At 52.3% G+C, this 16,052-nt stretch overlaps 12 non-coding genes and 12 pseudogenes across 12 annotated transcripts; all 24 read right to left on the bottom strand.

Moving 5' to 3' along the window:
• Nucleotides 1-313: 313 nt before the first annotated feature.
• Nucleotides 314-432, bottom strand: LOC148668580 (5S ribosomal RNA). The gene has a single exon (XR_015938614.1). It is a non-coding gene; the product is annotated as a 5S ribosomal RNA (ribosomal RNA).
• A 537-nt stretch (nt 433-969) lies between these two features.
• Nucleotides 970-1,088, bottom strand: LOC148668579 (5S ribosomal RNA; annotated as a pseudogene).
• A 537-nt stretch (nt 1,089-1,625) lies between these two features.
• Nucleotides 1,626-1,744, bottom strand: LOC148668578 (5S ribosomal RNA; annotated as a pseudogene).
• Nucleotides 1,745-2,281: 537 nt separating this feature from the next.
• Nucleotides 2,282-2,400, bottom strand: LOC148668577 (5S ribosomal RNA). Its single transcript, XR_015939112.1, has one exon. It is a non-coding gene; the product is annotated as a 5S ribosomal RNA (ribosomal RNA).
• A 537-nt stretch (nt 2,401-2,937) lies between these two features.
• LOC148668576 (5S ribosomal RNA) lies at nt 2,938-3,056 on the bottom strand. Its single transcript, XR_015938017.1, has one exon. It is a non-coding gene; the product is annotated as a 5S ribosomal RNA (ribosomal RNA).
• A 535-nt stretch (nt 3,057-3,591) lies between these two features.
• Nucleotides 3,592-3,710, bottom strand: LOC148668575 (5S ribosomal RNA). Its single transcript, XR_015938246.1, has one exon. It is a non-coding gene; the product is annotated as a 5S ribosomal RNA (ribosomal RNA).
• A 537-nt stretch (nt 3,711-4,247) lies between these two features.
• LOC148668574 (5S ribosomal RNA) lies at nt 4,248-4,365 on the bottom strand (annotated as a pseudogene).
• A 537-nt stretch (nt 4,366-4,902) lies between these two features.
• Nucleotides 4,903-5,021, bottom strand: LOC148668573 (5S ribosomal RNA). The gene has a single exon (XR_015938829.1). It is a non-coding gene; the product is annotated as a 5S ribosomal RNA (ribosomal RNA).
• A 537-nt stretch (nt 5,022-5,558) lies between these two features.
• On the bottom strand, nt 5,559-5,677 carry LOC148668572 (5S ribosomal RNA). The gene has a single exon (XR_015937571.1). It is a non-coding gene; the product is annotated as a 5S ribosomal RNA (ribosomal RNA).
• A 537-nt stretch (nt 5,678-6,214) lies between these two features.
• On the bottom strand, nt 6,215-6,333 carry LOC148668571 (5S ribosomal RNA). Its single transcript, XR_015937570.1, has one exon. It is a non-coding gene; the product is annotated as a 5S ribosomal RNA (ribosomal RNA).
• A 537-nt stretch (nt 6,334-6,870) lies between these two features.
• On the bottom strand, nt 6,871-6,989 carry LOC148668570 (5S ribosomal RNA). The gene has a single exon (XR_015937569.1). It is a non-coding gene; the product is annotated as a 5S ribosomal RNA (ribosomal RNA).
• Nucleotides 6,990-7,526: 537 nt separating this feature from the next.
• Nucleotides 7,527-7,645, bottom strand: LOC148668569 (5S ribosomal RNA). The gene has a single exon (XR_015938589.1). It is a non-coding gene; the product is annotated as a 5S ribosomal RNA (ribosomal RNA).
• A 537-nt stretch (nt 7,646-8,182) lies between these two features.
• LOC148668568 (5S ribosomal RNA) lies at nt 8,183-8,301 on the bottom strand (annotated as a pseudogene).
• Nucleotides 8,302-8,838: 537 nt separating this feature from the next.
• Nucleotides 8,839-8,957, bottom strand: LOC148668567 (5S ribosomal RNA; annotated as a pseudogene).
• Nucleotides 8,958-9,494: 537 nt separating this feature from the next.
• On the bottom strand, nt 9,495-9,613 carry LOC148668566 (5S ribosomal RNA; annotated as a pseudogene).
• Nucleotides 9,614-10,150: 537 nt separating this feature from the next.
• LOC148668565 (5S ribosomal RNA) lies at nt 10,151-10,269 on the bottom strand (annotated as a pseudogene).
• A 536-nt stretch (nt 10,270-10,805) lies between these two features.
• On the bottom strand, nt 10,806-10,924 carry LOC148668564 (5S ribosomal RNA; annotated as a pseudogene).
• A 537-nt stretch (nt 10,925-11,461) lies between these two features.
• On the bottom strand, nt 11,462-11,580 carry LOC148668563 (5S ribosomal RNA; annotated as a pseudogene).
• A 539-nt stretch (nt 11,581-12,119) lies between these two features.
• LOC148668562 (5S ribosomal RNA) lies at nt 12,120-12,238 on the bottom strand (annotated as a pseudogene).
• Nucleotides 12,239-12,776: 538 nt separating this feature from the next.
• On the bottom strand, nt 12,777-12,895 carry LOC148668561 (5S ribosomal RNA). The gene has a single exon (XR_015938245.1). It is a non-coding gene; the product is annotated as a 5S ribosomal RNA (ribosomal RNA).
• A 537-nt stretch (nt 12,896-13,432) lies between these two features.
• Nucleotides 13,433-13,551, bottom strand: LOC148668560 (5S ribosomal RNA; annotated as a pseudogene).
• Nucleotides 13,552-14,088: 537 nt separating this feature from the next.
• Nucleotides 14,089-14,207, bottom strand: LOC148668559 (5S ribosomal RNA). The gene has a single exon (XR_015937568.1). It is a non-coding gene; the product is annotated as a 5S ribosomal RNA (ribosomal RNA).
• Nucleotides 14,208-14,744: 537 nt separating this feature from the next.
• LOC148668558 (5S ribosomal RNA) lies at nt 14,745-14,863 on the bottom strand. The gene has a single exon (XR_015938613.1). It is a non-coding gene; the product is annotated as a 5S ribosomal RNA (ribosomal RNA).
• Nucleotides 14,864-15,400: 537 nt separating this feature from the next.
• LOC148668557 (5S ribosomal RNA) lies at nt 15,401-15,519 on the bottom strand (annotated as a pseudogene).
• Between the last annotated feature and the right edge of the window lie 533 nt (nt 15,520-16,052).

Here is a 16,052-nt window from a genome sequence, read left to right as displayed (position 1 = left end):
TGCTGTGCTTTGACATCTGAGCTCTGTGGAAAACGATCTCAATACAATTCTGAAAAACGCGACTCTCCGAACGCCAGCCGAACAAGTCTCCACAGCCGAAGCGCTGTGTCTCTTTTCAGCTGGCGATAAACCTTTCCTCGATCCTTTGCGGACTTGTAAAACTGTTCCTGATCAGAATAAAAAACGCTCACGCTAATACACAAGCACCCGTGTCTCGCCAAAGCTGACAAATAAACAGACGGACAAGCCGCACTGCACGTGTGAACAGGGGAATGAGCGAGCGAGCGGGGATAGGGCGCCTCCTGCGCTTAAAAGCTTACAGCACCTGGTATTCCCAGGCGGTCTCCCATCCAAGTACTAACCAGGCCCATCCCTGTTTAGCTTCCGAAATCAGATGAGATCAGGCGTGCTCAAGGGGGTGTGGCCGTAAGCAAGAGCAAGGCTCGCTGGCACCCTTCTTATTGAGAGGACAGCTCCGTCACCTCTTTTACGACGCTGCTTTTTTTCCCTTGCGTTTTTCTCTTCTTCCCAAGTTCTCTCTCTTCACTGCCTTCGTCCCCGCTCTATTTCACTTCAGCCTTTCACTCTTGCTTCCTTCCAATGAGGACGGAGCTGCGGGAGAAAGGGCGCTATAGAGGATCGCTGTGGAGAGCTGCTGCTGTGCTTTGACATCTGAGCTCTGTGGAAAACGATCTCAATACAATTCTGAAAAACGCGACTCTCCGAACGCCAGCCGAACAAGTCTCCACAGCCGAAGCGCTGTGTCTCTTTTCAGCTGCCGATAAACCTTTCCTCGATCCTTTGCGGACTTGTAAAACTGTTCCTGATCAGAATAAAAAACGCTCACGCTAATACACAAGCACCCGTGTCTCGCCAAAGCTGACAAATAAACAGACGGACAAGCCGCACTGCACGTGTGAACAGGGGAATGAGCGAGCGAGCGGGGATAGGGCGCCTCCTGCGCTTAAAAGCTTACAGCACCTGGTATTCCCAGGCGGTCTCCCATCCAAGTACTAACCAGGCCCATCCCTGTTTAGCTTCCGAGATCAGACGAGATCAGGCGTGCTCAAGGGGGAGTGGCCGTAAGCAAGAGCAAAGCTCGCTGGCACCCTTCTTATTGAGAGGACAGCTCCGTCACCTCTTTAACGACGCTGCTTTTTTTCCCTTGCGTTTTTCTCTTCTTCCCACGTTCTCTCTCTTCACTGCCTTCGTCCCCGCTCTATTTCACTTCAGCCTTTCACTCTTGCTTCCTTCCAATGAGGACTGAGCTGCGGGAGAAAGGGCGCTATAGAGGATCGCTGTGGAGAGCTGCTGCTGTGCTTTGACATCTGAGCTCTGTGGAAAACGATCTCAATACAATTCTGAAAAACGCGACTCTCCGAACGCCAGCCGAACAAGTCTCCACAGCCGAAGCGCTGTGTCTCTTTTCAGCTGGCGATAAACCTTTCCTCGATCCTTTGCGGACTTGTAAAACTGTTCCTGATCAGAATAAAAAACGCTCACGCTAATACACAAGCACCCGTGTCTCGCCAAAGCTGACAAATAAACAGACGGACAAGCCGCACTGCACGTGTGAACAGGGGAATGAGCGAGCGAGCGGGGATAGGGCGCCTCCTGCGCTTAAAAGCTTACAGCACCTGGTACTCCCAGGCGGTCTCCCATCCAAGTACTAACCAGGCCCATCCCTGTTTAGCTTCCGAGATCAGACGAGATCAGGTGTGCTCAAGGGGGTGTGTCCGTAAGCGAGAGCAAGGCTCGCTGGCACCCTTCTTATTGAGAGGACAGCTCCGTCACCTCTTTTATGACGCTGCTCTTTTTCCCTTGCGTTTTTCTCTTCTTCCCACGTTCTCTCTCTTCACTGCCTTCGTCCCCGCTCTATTTCACTTCAGCCTTTCACTCTTGCTTCCTTCCAATGAGGACGGAGCTGCGGGAGAAAGGGCGCTATAGAGGATCGCTGTGGAGAGCTGCTGCTGTGCTTTGACATCTGAGCTCTGTGGAAAACGATCTCAATACAATTCTGAAAAACGCGACTCTCCGAACGCCAGCCGAACATGTCTCCACAGCCAAAGCGCTGTGTCTCTTTTCAGCTGGCGATAAACCTTTCCTCGATCCTTTGCGGACTTGTAAAACTGTTCCTGATCAGAATAAAAAACGCTCACGCTAATACACAAGCACCCGTGTCTCGCCAAAGCTGACAAATAAACAGACGGACAAGCCGCACTGCACGTGTGAACAGGGGAATGATCGAGCGAGCGGGGATAGGGCGCCTCCTGCGCTTAAAAGCTTACAGCACCTGGTATTCCCAGGCGGTCTCCCATCCAAGTACTAACCAGGCCCATCCCTGTTTAGCTTCCGAGATCAGATGAGATCAGGCGTGCTCAAGGGGGTGTGGCCGTAAGCTAGAGCAAGGCTCGCTGGCACCCTTCTTATTGAGAGGACAGCTCCGTCACCTCTTTTACGACGCTGCTTTTTTTCCCTTGCGTTTTTCTCTTCTTCCCACGTTCTCTCTCTTCACTGCCTTCGTCCCCGCTCTATTTCACTTCAGCCTTTCACTCTTGCTTCCTTCCAATGAGGACGGAGCTGCGGGAGAAAGGGCGCTATAGAGGATCGCTGTGGAGAGCTGCTGCTGTGCTTTGACATCTGAGCTCTGTGGAAAACGATCTCAATACAATTCTGAGAAACGCGACTCTCCGAACGCCAGCCGAACAAGTCTCCACAGCCGAAGCGCTGTGTCTCTTTTCAGCTGGCGATAAACCTTTCCTCGATCCTTTGCGGACTTGTAAAACTGTTCCTGATCAGAATAAAAAACGCTCACGCTAATACACAAGCACCCGTGTCTCGCCAAAGCTGACAAATAAACAGACGGACAAGCCGCACTGCACGTGTGAACAGGGGAATGAGCGAGCGAGCGGGGATAGGGCGCCTCCTGCGCTTAAAAGCTTACAGCACCTGGTATTCCCAGGCGGTCTCCCATCCAAGTACTAACCAGGCCCATCCCTGTTTAGCTTCCGAGATCAGATGAGATCAGGCGTGCTCAAGGGGGTGTGGCCATAAGCGAGAGCAAGGCTCGCTGGCACCCTTCTTATTGAAAGGACAGCTCCGTCACCTCTTTTACGACGCTGCTTTTTTTCCCTTGCGTTTTTCTCTTCTTCCCACGTTCTCTCTCTTCACTGCCTTCGTCCCCGCTCTATTTCACTTCAGCCTTTCACTCTTGCTTCCTTCCAATGAGGACGGAGCTGCGGGAGAAAGGGCGCTATAGATGATCGCTGTGGAGAGCTGCTGCTGTGCTTTGACATCTGAGCTCTGTGGAAAACGATCTCAATACAATTCTGAAAAACGCGACTCTCCGAACGCCAGCCGAACAAGTCTCCACAGCCGAAGCGCTGTGTCTCTTTTCAGCTGGCGATAAACCTTTCCTCGATCCTTTGCGGACTTGTAAAACTGTTCCTGATCAGAATAAAAAACGCTCACGCTAATACACAAGCACCCGTGTCTCGCCAAAGCTGACAAATAAACAGACGGACAAGCCGCACCACGTGTGAACAGGGGAATGAGCGAGCGAGCGGGGATAGGGCGCCTCCTGCGCTTAAAAGCTTACAGCACCTGGTATTCCCAGGCGGTCTCCCATCCAAGTACTAACCAGGCCCATCCCTGTTTAGCTTCCGAGATCAGACGAGATCAGGCGTGCTCAAGGGGGTGTGGCCATAAGCGAGAGCAAGGCTCGCTGGCACCCTTCTTATTGAGAGGACAGCTCCGTCACCTCTTTTACGACGCTGCTTTTTTTCCCTTACGTTTTTCTCTTCTTCCCACGTTCTCTCTCTTCACTGCCTTCGTTCCCGCTCCATTTCACTTCAGCCTTTCACTCTTGCTTCCTTCCAATGAGGACGGAGCTGCGGGAGAAAGGGCGCTATAGAGGATCGCTGTGGAGAGCTGCTGCTGTGCTTTGACATCTGAGCTCTGTGGAAAACGATCTCAATACAATTCTGAAAAACGCGACTCTCCGAACGCCAGCCGAACAAGTCTCCACAGCCGAAGCGCTGTGTCTCTTTTCAGCTGGCGATAAACCTTTCCTCGATCCTTTGCGGACTTGTAAAACTGTTCCTGATCAGAATAAAAAACGCTCACGCTAATACACAAGCACCCGTGTCTCGCCAAAGCTGACAAATAAACAGACGGACAAGCCGCACTGCACGTGTGAACAGGGGAATGAGCGAGCGAGCGGGGATAGGGCGCCTCCTGCGCTTAAAAGCTTACAGCACCTGGTATTCCCAGGCGGTCTCCCATCCAAGTACTAACCAGGCCCATCCCTGTTTAGCTTCCAAGATTAGAGAGATCAGGTGTGCTCAAGGGGGTGTGGCCGTAAGCGAGACCAAAGCTCGCTGGCACCCTTCTTATTGAGAGGACAGCTCCGTCACCTCTTTTACGACGCTGCTTTTTTTCCCTTGCGTTTTTCTCTTCTTCCCACGTTCTCTCTCTTCACTGCCTTCGTCCCCGCTCTATTTCACTTCAGCCTTTCACTCTTGCTTCCTTCCAATGAGGACGGATCTGCGGGAGAAAGGGCGCTATAGAGGATCGCTGTGGAGAGCTGCTGCTGTGCTTTGACATCTGAGCTCTGTGGAAAACGATCTCAATACAATTCTGAAAAACGCGACTCTCCGAACGCCAGCCGAACAAGTCTCCACAGCCGAAGCGCTGTGTCTCTTTTCAGCTGGCGATAAACCTTTCCTCGATCCTTTGCGGACTTGTAAAACTGTTCCTGATCAGAATAAAAAACGCTCACGCTAATACACAAGCACCCGTGTCTCGCCAAAGCTGACAAATAAACAGACGGACAAGCCGCACTGCACGTGTGAACAGGGGAATGAGCGAGCGAGCGGGGATAGGGCGCCACCTGCGCTTAAAAGCTTACAGCACCTGGTATTCCCAGGCGGTCTCCCATCCAAGTACTAACCAGGCCCATCCCTGTTTAGCTTCCGAGATCAGACGAGATCAGGCGTGCTCAAGGTGGTGTGGCCGTAAGCGAGAGTAAGGCTCGCTGGCACCCTTCTTATTGAGAGGACAGCTCCGTCACCTCTTTTACGACGCTGCTTTTTTTCCCTTGCGTTTTTCTCTTCTTCCCACGTTCTCTCTCTTCACTGCCTTCGTCCCCGCTCTATTTCACTTCAGCCTTTCACTCTTGCTTCCTTCCAAAGAGGACGGAGCTGCGGGAGAAAGGGCGCTATAGAGGATCGCTGTGGAGAGCTGCTGCTGTGCTTTGACATCTGAGCTCTGTGGAAAACGATCTCAATACAATTCTGAAAAACGCGACTCTCCGAACGCCAGCCGAACAAGTCTCCACAGCCGAAGCGCTGTGTCTCTTTTCAGCTGGCGATAAACCTTTCCTCGATCCTTTGCGGACTTGTAAAACTGTTCCTGATCAGAATAAAAAACGCTCACGCTAATACACAAGCACCCGTGTCTCACCAAAGCTGACAAATAAACAGACGGACAAGCCGCACTGCACGTGTGAACAGGGGAATGAGCGAGCGAGCGGGGATAGGGCGCCACCTGCGCTTAAAAGCTTACAGCACCTGGTATTCCCAGGCGGTCTCCCATCCAAGTACTAACCAGGCCCATCCCTGTTTAGCTTCCGAGATCAGACGAGATCAGGCGTGCTCAAGGGGGTGTGGCCGTAAGCGAGAGCAAGGCTCGCTGGCACCCTTCTTATTGAGAGGACAGCTCCGTCACCTCTTTTACGACGCTGCTTTTTTTCCCTTGCGTTTTTCTCTTCTTCCCACGTTCTCTCTCTTCACTGCCTTCGTCCCCGCTCTATTTCACTTCAGCCTTTCACTCTTGCTTCCTTCCAAAGAGGAGGGAGCTGCGGGAGAAAGGGCGCTATAGAGGATCGCTGTGGAGAGCTGCTGCTGTGCTTTGACATCTGAGCTCTGTGGAAAACGATCTCAATACAATTCTGAAAAACGCGACTCTCCGAACGCCAGCCGAACAAGTCTCCACAGCCGAAGCGCTGTGTCTCTTTTCAGCTGGCGATAAACCTTTCCTCGATCCTTTGCGGACTTGTAAAACTGTTCCTGATCAGAATAAAAAACGCTCACGCTAATACACAAGCACCCGTGTCTCACCAAAGCTGACAAATAAACAGACGGACAAGCCGCACTGCACGTGTGAACAGGGGAATGAGCGAGCGAGCGGGGATAGGGCGCCACCTGCGCTTAAAAGCTTACAGCACCTGGTATTCCCAGGCGGTCTCCCATCCAAGTACTAACCAGGCCCATCCCTGTTTAGCTTCCGAGATCAGACGAGATCAGGCGTGCTCAAGGGGGTGTGGCCGTAAGCGAGAGCAAGGCTCGCTGGCACCCTTCTTATTGAGAGGACAGCTCCGTCACCTCTTTTACGACGCTGCTTTTTTTCCCTTGCGTTTTTCTCTTCTTCCCACGTTCTCTCTCTTCACTGCCTTCGTCCCCGCTCTATTTCACTTCAGCCTTTCACTCTTGCTTCCTTCCAAAGAGGAGGGAGCTGCGGGAGAAAGGGCGCTATAGAGGATCGCTGTGGAGAGCTGCTGCTGTGCTTTGACATCTGAGCTCTGTGGAAAACGATCTCAATACAATTCTGAAAAACGCGACTCTCCGAACGCCAGCCGATCAAGTCTCCACAGCCGAAGCGCTGTGTCTCTTTTCAGCTGGCGATAAACCTTTCCTCGATCCTTTGCGGACTTGTAAAACTGTTCCTGATCAGAATAAAAAACGCTCACGCTAATACACAAGCACCCGTGTCTCGCCAAAGCTGACAAATAAACAGACGGACAAGCCGCACTGCACGTGTGAACAGGGGAATGAGCGAGCGAGCGGGGATAGGGCGCCTCCTGCGCTTAAAAGCTTACAGCACCTGGTATTCCCAGGCGGTCTCCCATCCAAGTACTAACCAGGCCCATCCCTGTTTAGCTTCCGAGATCAGACGAGATCAGGCGTGCTCAAGGGGGTGTGGCCGTAAGCGAGAGCAAGGCTCGCTGGCACCCTTCTTATTGAGAGGACAGCTCCGTCACCTCTTTTACGACGCTGCTTTTTTTCCCTTGCGTTTTTCTCTTCTTCCCACGTTCTCTCTCTTCACTGCCTTCGTCCCCGCTCTATTTCACTTCAGCCTTTCACTCTTGCTTCCTTCCAATGAGGACGGAGCTGCGGGAGAAAGGGCGCTATAGAGGATCGCTGTGGAGAGCTGCTGCTGTGCTTTGACATCTGAGCTCTGTGGAAAACGATCTCAATACAATTCTGAAAAACGCGACTCTCCGAACGCCAGCTGAACAAGTCTCCACAGCCGAAGCGCTGTGTCTCTTTTCAGCTGGCGATAAACCTTTCTTCGATCCTTTGCGGACTTGTAAAACTGTTCCTGATCAGAATAAAAAACGCTCACGCTAATACACAAGCACCCGTGTCTCGCCAAAGCTGACAAATAAACAGACGGACAAGCCGCACTGCACGTGTGAACAGGGGAATGAGCGAGCGAGCGGGGATAGGGCGCCTCCTGCGCTTAAAAGCTTACAGCACCTGGTATTCCCAGGCGGTCTCCCATCCAAGTACTAACCAGGCCCATCCCTGTTTAGCGTCCGAGATCAGACGAGATCAGGCGTGCTCAAGGGGGTGTGGCCGTAAGCGAGAGCAAGGCTCGCTGGCACCCTTCTTATTGAGAGGACAGCTCCGTCACCTCTTTTACGACGCTGCTCTTTTTCCCTTGCGTTTTTCTCTTCTTCCCACGTTCTCTCTCTTCACTGCCTTCGTCCCCGCTCTATTTCACTTCAGCCTTTCACTCTTGCTTCCTTCCAATGAGGACGGAGCTGCGGGAGAAAGGGCGCTATAGAGGATCGCTGTGGAGAGCTGCTGCTGTGCTTTGACATCTGAGCTCTGTGGAAAACGATCTCAATACAATTCTGAAAAACGCGAGTCTCCGAACGCCAGCCGAACAAGTCTCCACAGCCAAAGCGCTGTGTCTCTTTTCAGCTGGCGATAAACCTTTCCTCGATCATTTGCGGACTTGTAAAACTGTTCCTGATCAGAATAAAAAACGCTCACGCTAATACACAAGCACCCGTGTCTCGCCAAAGCTGACAAATAAACAGACGGACAAGCCGCACTGCACGTGTGAACAGGGGAATGAGCGAGCGAGCGGGGATAGGGCGCCTCCTGCGCTTAAAAGCTTACAGCACCTGGTATTCCCAGGCGGTCTCCCATCCAAGTACTAACCAGGCTCATCCCTGTTTAGCTTCCGAGATCAGACGAGATCAGGCGTGCTCAAGGGGGTGTGGCCGTAAGTGAGAGCAAGGTTCGCTGGCACCCTTCTTATTGAGAGGACAGCTCCGTCACCTCTTTTACAACGCTGCTTTTTTTCCCTTGCGTTTTTCTCTTCTTCCCACGTTCTCTCTCTTCACTGCCTTCGTCAACACTCTATTTCACTTCAGCCTTTCACTCTTGCTTCCTTCCAATGAGGACGGAGCTGCGGGAGAAAGGGCGCTATAGAGGATCGCTGTGGAGAGCTGCTGCTGTGCTTTGACATCTGAGCTCTGTGGAAAACGATCTCAATACAATTCTGAAAAACGCGACTCTCCGAACGCCAGCCGAACAAGTCTCCACAGCCGAAGCGCTGTGTCTCTTTTCAGCTGGCGATAAACCTTTCCTCGATCCTTTGCGGACTTGTAAAACTGTTCCTGATCAGAATAAAAAACGCTCACGCTAATACACAAGCACCCGTGTCTCGCCAAAGCTGACAAATAAACAGACGGACAAGCCGCACTGCACGTGTGAACAGGGGAATGAGCGAGCGAGCGGGGATAGGGCGCCTCCTGCGCTTAAAAGCTTACAGCACCTGGTATTCCCAGGCGGTCTCCCATCCAATTACTAACCAGGCCCATCCCTGTTTAGATTCCAAGATCAGACGAGATCAGGCGTGCTCAAGGGGGTGTGGCCATAAGCGAGAGCAAGGCTCGCTGGCACACTTCTTATTGAGAGGACAGCTCCGTCACCTCTTTTACGACGCTGCTTTTCATCCCTTGCGTTTTTCTCTTCTTCCCACATTCTCTCTCTTCACTGCCTTCGTCCCCGCTCTGTTTCACTTCAGCCTTTCACTCTTGCTTCCTTCCAATGAGGACGGAGCTGCGGGAGAAAGGGCGCTATAGAGGATCGCTGTGGAGAGCTGCTGCTGTGCTTTGACATCTGAGCTCTGTGGAAAACGATCTCAATACAATTCTGAAAAACGCGACTCTCCGAACGCCAGCCGAACAAGTCTCCACAGCCGAAGCGCTGTGTCTCTTTTCAGCTGGCGATAAACCTTTCCTCGATCCTTTGCGGACTTGTTAAACTGTTCATGATCAGAATAAAAAACGCTCACGCTAATACACAAGCACCCGTGTCTCGCCAAAGCTGACAAATAAACAGACGGACAAGCCGCACTGCACGTGTGAACAGGGGAATGAGCGAGAGAGCGGGGATAGGGCGCCTCCTGCGCTTAAAAGCTTACAGCACCTGGTATTCCCAGGCGGTCTCCCATCCAACTACTAACCAGGCCCATCCCTGTTTAGCTTCCGAGATCAGACGAGATCAGGCGTGCTCAAGGGGGTGTGGCCATAAACGAGAGCAAGGCTCGCTGGCACCCTTCTTATTGAGAGGACAGCTCCGTCACCTCTTTTACGACGCTGCTTTTTTTCCCTTGCGTTTTTCTCTTCTTCCCACGTTCTCTCTCTTCACTGCCTTAGTCCCCGCTCTATATCACTTCAGCCTTTCACTCTTGCTTCCTTCCAATGAGGACGGAGCTGCGGGAGATAGAGCGCTATAGAGGATCGCTGTGGAGAGCTGCTGCTGTGCTTTGACATCTGAGCTCTGTGGAAAACGATCTCAATACAATTCTGAAAAACGCAACTCTCCGAACGCCAGCCGAACAAGTCTCCACAGCCAAAGCGCTGTGTCTCTTTTCAGCTGGCGATAAACCTTTCCTCGATCCTTTGCGGACTTGTTAAACTGTTCCTGATCAGAATAAAAAACGCTCACGCTAATACACAAGCACCCGTGTCTCGCCAAAGCTGACAAATAAACAGACGGACAAGCCGCACTGCACGTGTGAACAGGGGAATGAGCCAGCGAGCGGGGATAGGGCGCCTCCTGCGCTTAAAATCTTACAGCACCTGGTATTCCCAGGCGGTCTCCCATCCAAGTACTAACCAGGCCCATCCCTGTGTAGCTTCCGAGATCAGACGAGATCAGGCGTGCTCAAGGGGGTGTGGCCGCAAGCGAGAGCAAGGCTCGCTGGCACCCTTCTTATTGAGAGGACAGCTCCGTCACCTCTTTTACGACGCTGCTTTTTTCCCTTGCGTTTTTCTCTTCTTTCCACGTTCTCTCTCTTCACTGCCTTCGTCCCCGCTCTATTTCACTTCAGCCTTTCACTCTTGCTTCCTTCCAATGAGGACGGAGCTGCGGGAGAAAGGGCGCTATAGAGGATCGCTGTGGAGAGCTGCTGCTGTGCTTTGACATCTGAGCTCTGTGGAAAACGATCTCAATACAATTCTGAAAAACGCGACTCTCCGAACGCCAGCCGAACAAGTCTCCACAGCCGAAGCGCTGTGTCTCTTTTCAGCTGGCGATAAACCTTTCCTCGATCCTTTGCGGACTTGTTAAACTGTTCCTGATCAGAATAAAAAACGCTCACGCTAATACACAAGCACCCGTGTCTCGCCAAAGCTGACAAATAAACAGACGGACAAGCCGCACTGCACGTATGAACAGGGGAATGAGCGAGCGAGCGGGGATAGGGCGCCTCCTGCGCTTAAAAGCTTACAGCACCTGGTATTCCCAGGCGGTCCCCCATACAAGTACTAACCAAGCCCATCCCTGTTTAGCTTCCGAGATCAGACAAGATCAGGCGTGCTCAAGTGGGTGTGGCCATAAGCAAGTGCAAGGCTCGCTGGCACCCTTCTTATTGAGAGGACAGCTCCGTCACCTCTTTTACGACGCTGCTTTTTTTCCCTTGCGTTTTTCTCTTCTTCCCACGTTCTCTCTCTTCACTGCCTTCGTCCCTGCTCTATTTCACTTCAGCCTTTCACTCTTGCTTCCTTCTAATGAGGACGGAGCTGCGGGAGAAAGGGCGCTATAGAGGATCGCTGTGGAGAGCTGCTGCTGTGCTTTGACATCTGAGCTCTGTGGAAAACGATCTCAATACAATTCTGAAAAACGCGACTCTCCGAACGCCAGCCGAACAAGTCTCCACAGCCGAAGCGCTGTGTCTCTTTTCAGCTGGCGATAAACCTTTCCTCGATCCTTTGCGGACTTGTAAAACTGTTCCTGATCAGAATAAAAAACGCTCACGCTAATACACAAGCACCCGTGTCTCGCCAAAGCTGACAAATAAACAGACGGACAAGCCGCACTGCACGTGTGAACAGGGGAATGAGCGAGCGAGCGGGGATAGGGCGCCTCCTGCGCTTAAAAGCTTACAGCACCTGGTATTCCCAGGCGGTCTCCCATCCAAGTACTAACCAGGCCCATCCCTGTTCAGCTTCCGAGATCAGACGAGATCAGGCGTGCTCAAGGGGGTGTGGCCGTAAGCGAGAGCAAGGTTCGCTGGCACCCTTCTTATTGAGAGGACAGCTCCGTCACCTCTTTTACGACGCTGCTCTTTTTCCCTTGCGTTTTTCTCTTCTTCCCACGTTCTCTCTCTTCACTGCCTTCGTCCCCGCTCTATTTCACTTCAGCCTTTCACTCTTGCTTCCTTCCAATGAGGACGGAGCTGCGGGAGAAAGGGCGCTATAGAGGATCGCTGTGGAGAGCTGCTGCTGTGCTTTGACATCTGAGCTCTGTGGAAAACGATCTCAATACAATTCTGAAAAACGCGACTCTCCGAACGCCAGCCGAACAAGTCTCCACAGCCGAAGCGCTGTGTCTCTTTTCAGCTGGCGATAAACCTTTCCTCGATCCTTTGCGGACTTGTAAAACTGTTCCTGATCAGAATAAAAAACGCTCACGCTAATACACAAGCACCCGTGTCTCGCCAAAGCTGACAAATAAAGAGACGGACAAGCCGCACTGCACGTGTGAACAGGGGAATGAGAGCGAGCGAGCGGGGATAGGGCGCCTCCTGCGCTTAAAAGCTTACAGCACCTGGTATTCCCAGGCGGTCTCCCATCCAAGTACTAACCAGGCCCATCCCTGTTCAGCTTCCGAGATCAGACGAGATCAGGCGTGCTCAAGGGGGTGTGGCCGCAAGTAAGAGCAAGACTCGCTGGCACCCTTCTTATTGAGAGGACAGCTCCGTCACCTCTTTTACGACGCTGCTCTTTTTCCCTTGCGTTTTTCTCTTCTTCCCACGTTCTCTCTCTTCACTGCCTTCGTCCCCGCTCTATTTCACTTCAGCCTTTCACTCTTGCTTCCTTCCAATGAGGACGGAGCTGCGGGAGAAAGGGCGCTATAGAGGATCGCTGTGGAGAGCTGCTGCTGTGCTTTGACATCTGAGCTCTGTGGAAAACGATCTCAATACAATTCTGAAAAACGCGACTCTCCGAACGCCAGCCGAACAAGTCTCCACAGCCGAAGCGCTGTGTCTCTTTTCAGCTGCCGATAAACCTTTCCTCGATCCTTTGCGGACTTGTAAAACTGTTCCTGATCAGAATTAAAAAACGCTCACGCTAATACACAAGCACCCGTGTCTCGCCAAAGCTGACAAATAAACAGACGGACAAGCCGCACTGCACGTGTGAACAGGGGAATGAGCGAGCGAGCGGGGATAGGGCGCCTCCTGCGCTTAAAAGCTTACAGCACCTGGTATTCCCAGGCGGTCTCCCATCCAAGTACTAACCAGGCCCATCCCTGTTTAGCTTCCGAGATCAGACGAGATCAGGCGTGCTCAAGGGGGTGTGGCCATAAGCGAGAGCAAGATTCGCTGGCACCCTTCTTATTGAGAGGACAGCTCCGTCACCTCTTTTACGACGCTGCTTTTTTTCCCTTGCGTTTTTCTCTTCTTCCCACGTTCTCTCTCTTCACTGCCTTCGTCCCCGCTCTATTTCACTTCAGCCTTTCACTCTTGCTTCCTTCCAATGAGGACGGAGCTGCGGGAGAAAGGGCGCTATAGAGGATCGCTGTGGAGAGCTGCTGCTGTGCTTTGACATCTGAGCTCTGTGGAAAACGATCTCAATACAATTCTGAAAAACGCGACTCTCCGAACGCCAGCCGAACAAGTCTCCACAGCCGAAGCGCTGTGTCTCTTTTCAGCTGGCGATAAACCTTTCCTCGATCCTTTGCGGACTTGTAAAACTGTTCCTGATCAGAATAAAAAACGCTCACGCTAATACACAAGCACCCGTGTCTCGCCAAAGCTGACAAATAAACAGACGGACAAGCCGCACTGCACGTGTGAACAGGGGAATGAGCGAGCGAGCGGGGATAGGGCGCCTCCTGCGCTTAAAAGCTTACAGCACCTGGTATTCCCAGGCGGTCTCCCATCCAAGTACTAACCAGGCCCATCCCTGTTTAGCTTCCGAGATCAGACGAGATCAGGCGTGCTCAAGGGGGTGTGGCCGCAAGTGAGAGCAAGGCTCGCTGGCACCCTTCTTATTGAGAGGACAGCTCCGTCACCTCTTTCACGACGCTGCTTTTTTTCCCTTGCGTTTTTCTCTTCTTCCCACGTTCTCTCTCTTCACTGCCTTCGTCCCCGCTCTATTTCACTTCAGCCTTTCACTCTTGCTTCCTTCCAATGAGGACGGAGCTGCGGGAGAAAGGGCGCTATAGAGGATCGCTGTGGAGAGCTGCTGCTGTGCTTTGACATCTGAGCTCTGTGGAAAACGATCTCAATACAATTCTGAAAAACGCGACTCTACGAACGCCAGCCGAACAAGTCTCCACAGCCGAAGCGCTGTGTCTCTTTTCAGCTGGCGATAAACCTTTCCTCGATTCTTTGCGGACTTGTAAAACTGTTCCTGATCAGAATAAAAAACGCTCACGCTAATACACAAGCACCCGCGTCTCGCCAAAGCTGACAAATAAACAGACGGACAAGCCGCACTGCACGTGTGAACAGGGGAATGAGCGAGCGAGCGGGGATAGGGCGCCTCCTGCGCTTAAAAGCTTACAGCACCTGGTATTCCCAGGCGGTCTCCCATCCAAGTACTAACCAGGCCCATCCCTGTTTAGCTTCCGAGATCAGACGAGATCAGGCGTGCTCAAGGGGGTGTGGCCGTAAGCGAGAGCAAGGCTCGCTGGCACCCTTCTTATTGAGAGGACAGCTCCGTCACCTCTTTTACGACGCTGCTCTTTTTCCCTTGCGTTTTTCTCTTCTTCCCAAGTTCTCTCTCTTCACTGCCATCGTCCCCGCTCTATTTCACTTCAGCCTTTCACTCTTGCTTCCTTCCAATGAGGACGGAGCTGCGGGAGAAAGGGCGCTATAGAGGATCGCTGTGGAGAGCTGCTGCTGTGCTTTGACATCTGAGCTCTGTGGAAAACGATCTCAATACAATTCTGAAAAACGCGACTCTCCGAACGCCAGCCGAACAAGTCTCCACAGCCGAAGCGCTGTGTCTCTTTTCAGCTGGCGATAAACCTTTCCTCGATTCTTTGCGGACTTGTAAAACTGTTCCTGATCAGAATAAAAAACGCTCACGCTAATACACAAGCACCCGTGTCTCGCCAAAGCTGACAAATAAACAGACGGACAAGCCGCACTGCACGTGTGAACAGGGGAATGAGCCAGCGAGCGGGGATAGGGCGCTTCCTGCGCTTAAAAGCTTACAGCACCTGGTATTCCCAGGCGGTCTCCCATCCAAGTACTAACCAGGCCCATCCCTGTTTAGCTTCCGAAATCAGATGAGATCAGGCGTGCTCAAGGGGGTGTGGCCGTAAGCGAGAGCAAGGCTCGCTGGCACCCTTCTTATTGAGAGGACAGCTCCGTCACCTCTTTTACGACGCTGCTTTTTTTCCCTTGCGTTTTTCTCTTCTTCCCACGTTCTCTCTCTTCACTGCCTTCGTCCCCGCTCTATTTCACTTCAGCCTTTCACTCTTGCTTCCTTCCAATGAGGACGGAGCTGCGGGAGAAAGGGCGCTATAGAGGATCGCTGTGGAGAGCTGCTGCTGTGCTTTGACATCTGAGCTCTGTGGAAAACGATCTCAATACAATTCTGAAAAACGCGACTCTCCGAACGCCAGCCGAACAAGTCTCCACAGCCGAAGCGCTGTGTCTCTTTTCAGCTGGCGATAAACCTTTCCTCGATCATTTGCGGACTTGTAAAACTGTTCCTGATCAGAATAAAAAACGCTCACGCTAATACACAAGCACCCGTGTCTCGCCAAAGCTGACAAATAAACAGACGGACAAGCCGCACTGCACGTGTGAACAGGGGAATGAGCGAGCGAGCGGGGATAGGGCGCCTCCTGCGCTTAAAAGCTTACAGCACCTGGTATTCCCAGGCGGTCTCCCATCCAAGTACTAACCAGGCCCATCCCTGTTCAGCTTCCGAGATCAGACGAGATCAGGCGTGCTCAAGGGGGTGTGGCCGTAAGCGAGAGCAAGGTTCGCTGGCACCCTTCTTATTGAGAGGACAGCTCCGTCACCTCTTTTACGACGCTGCTCTTTTTCCCTTGCGTTTTTCTCTTCTTCCCACGTTCTCTCTCTTCACTGCCTTCGTCCCCGCTCTATTTCACTTCAGCCTTTCACTCTTGCTTCCTTCCAATGAGGACGGAGCTGCGGGAGAAAGGGCGCTATAGAGGATCGCTGTGGAGAGCTGCTGCTGTGCTTTGACATCTGAGCTCTGTGGAAAACGATCTCAATACAATTCTGAAAAACGCGACTCTCCGAACGCCAGCCGAACAAGTCTCCACAGCCGAAGCGCTGTGTCTCTTTTCAGCTGGCGATAAACCTTTCCTCGATCCTTTGCGGACTTGTAAAACTGTTCCTGATCAGAATAAAAAACGCTCACGCTAATACACAAGCACCCGTGTCTCGCCAAAGCTGACAAATAAAGAGACGGACAAGCCGCACTGCACGTGTGAACAGGGGAATGAGAGCGAGCGAGCGGGGATAGGGCGCCTCCTGCG

The sequence above is a fragment of the Lepisosteus platostomus genome, chromosome 5, assembly GCF_059453375.1.
Source record: "Lepisosteus platostomus isolate fLepPlt1 chromosome 5, fLepPlt1.hap1, whole genome shotgun sequence".
NCBI lineage: Eukaryota > Metazoa > Chordata > Actinopteri > Semionotiformes > Lepisosteidae > Lepisosteus > Lepisosteus platostomus.
This window is presented reverse-complemented; position numbering and strand designations above follow the sequence as displayed.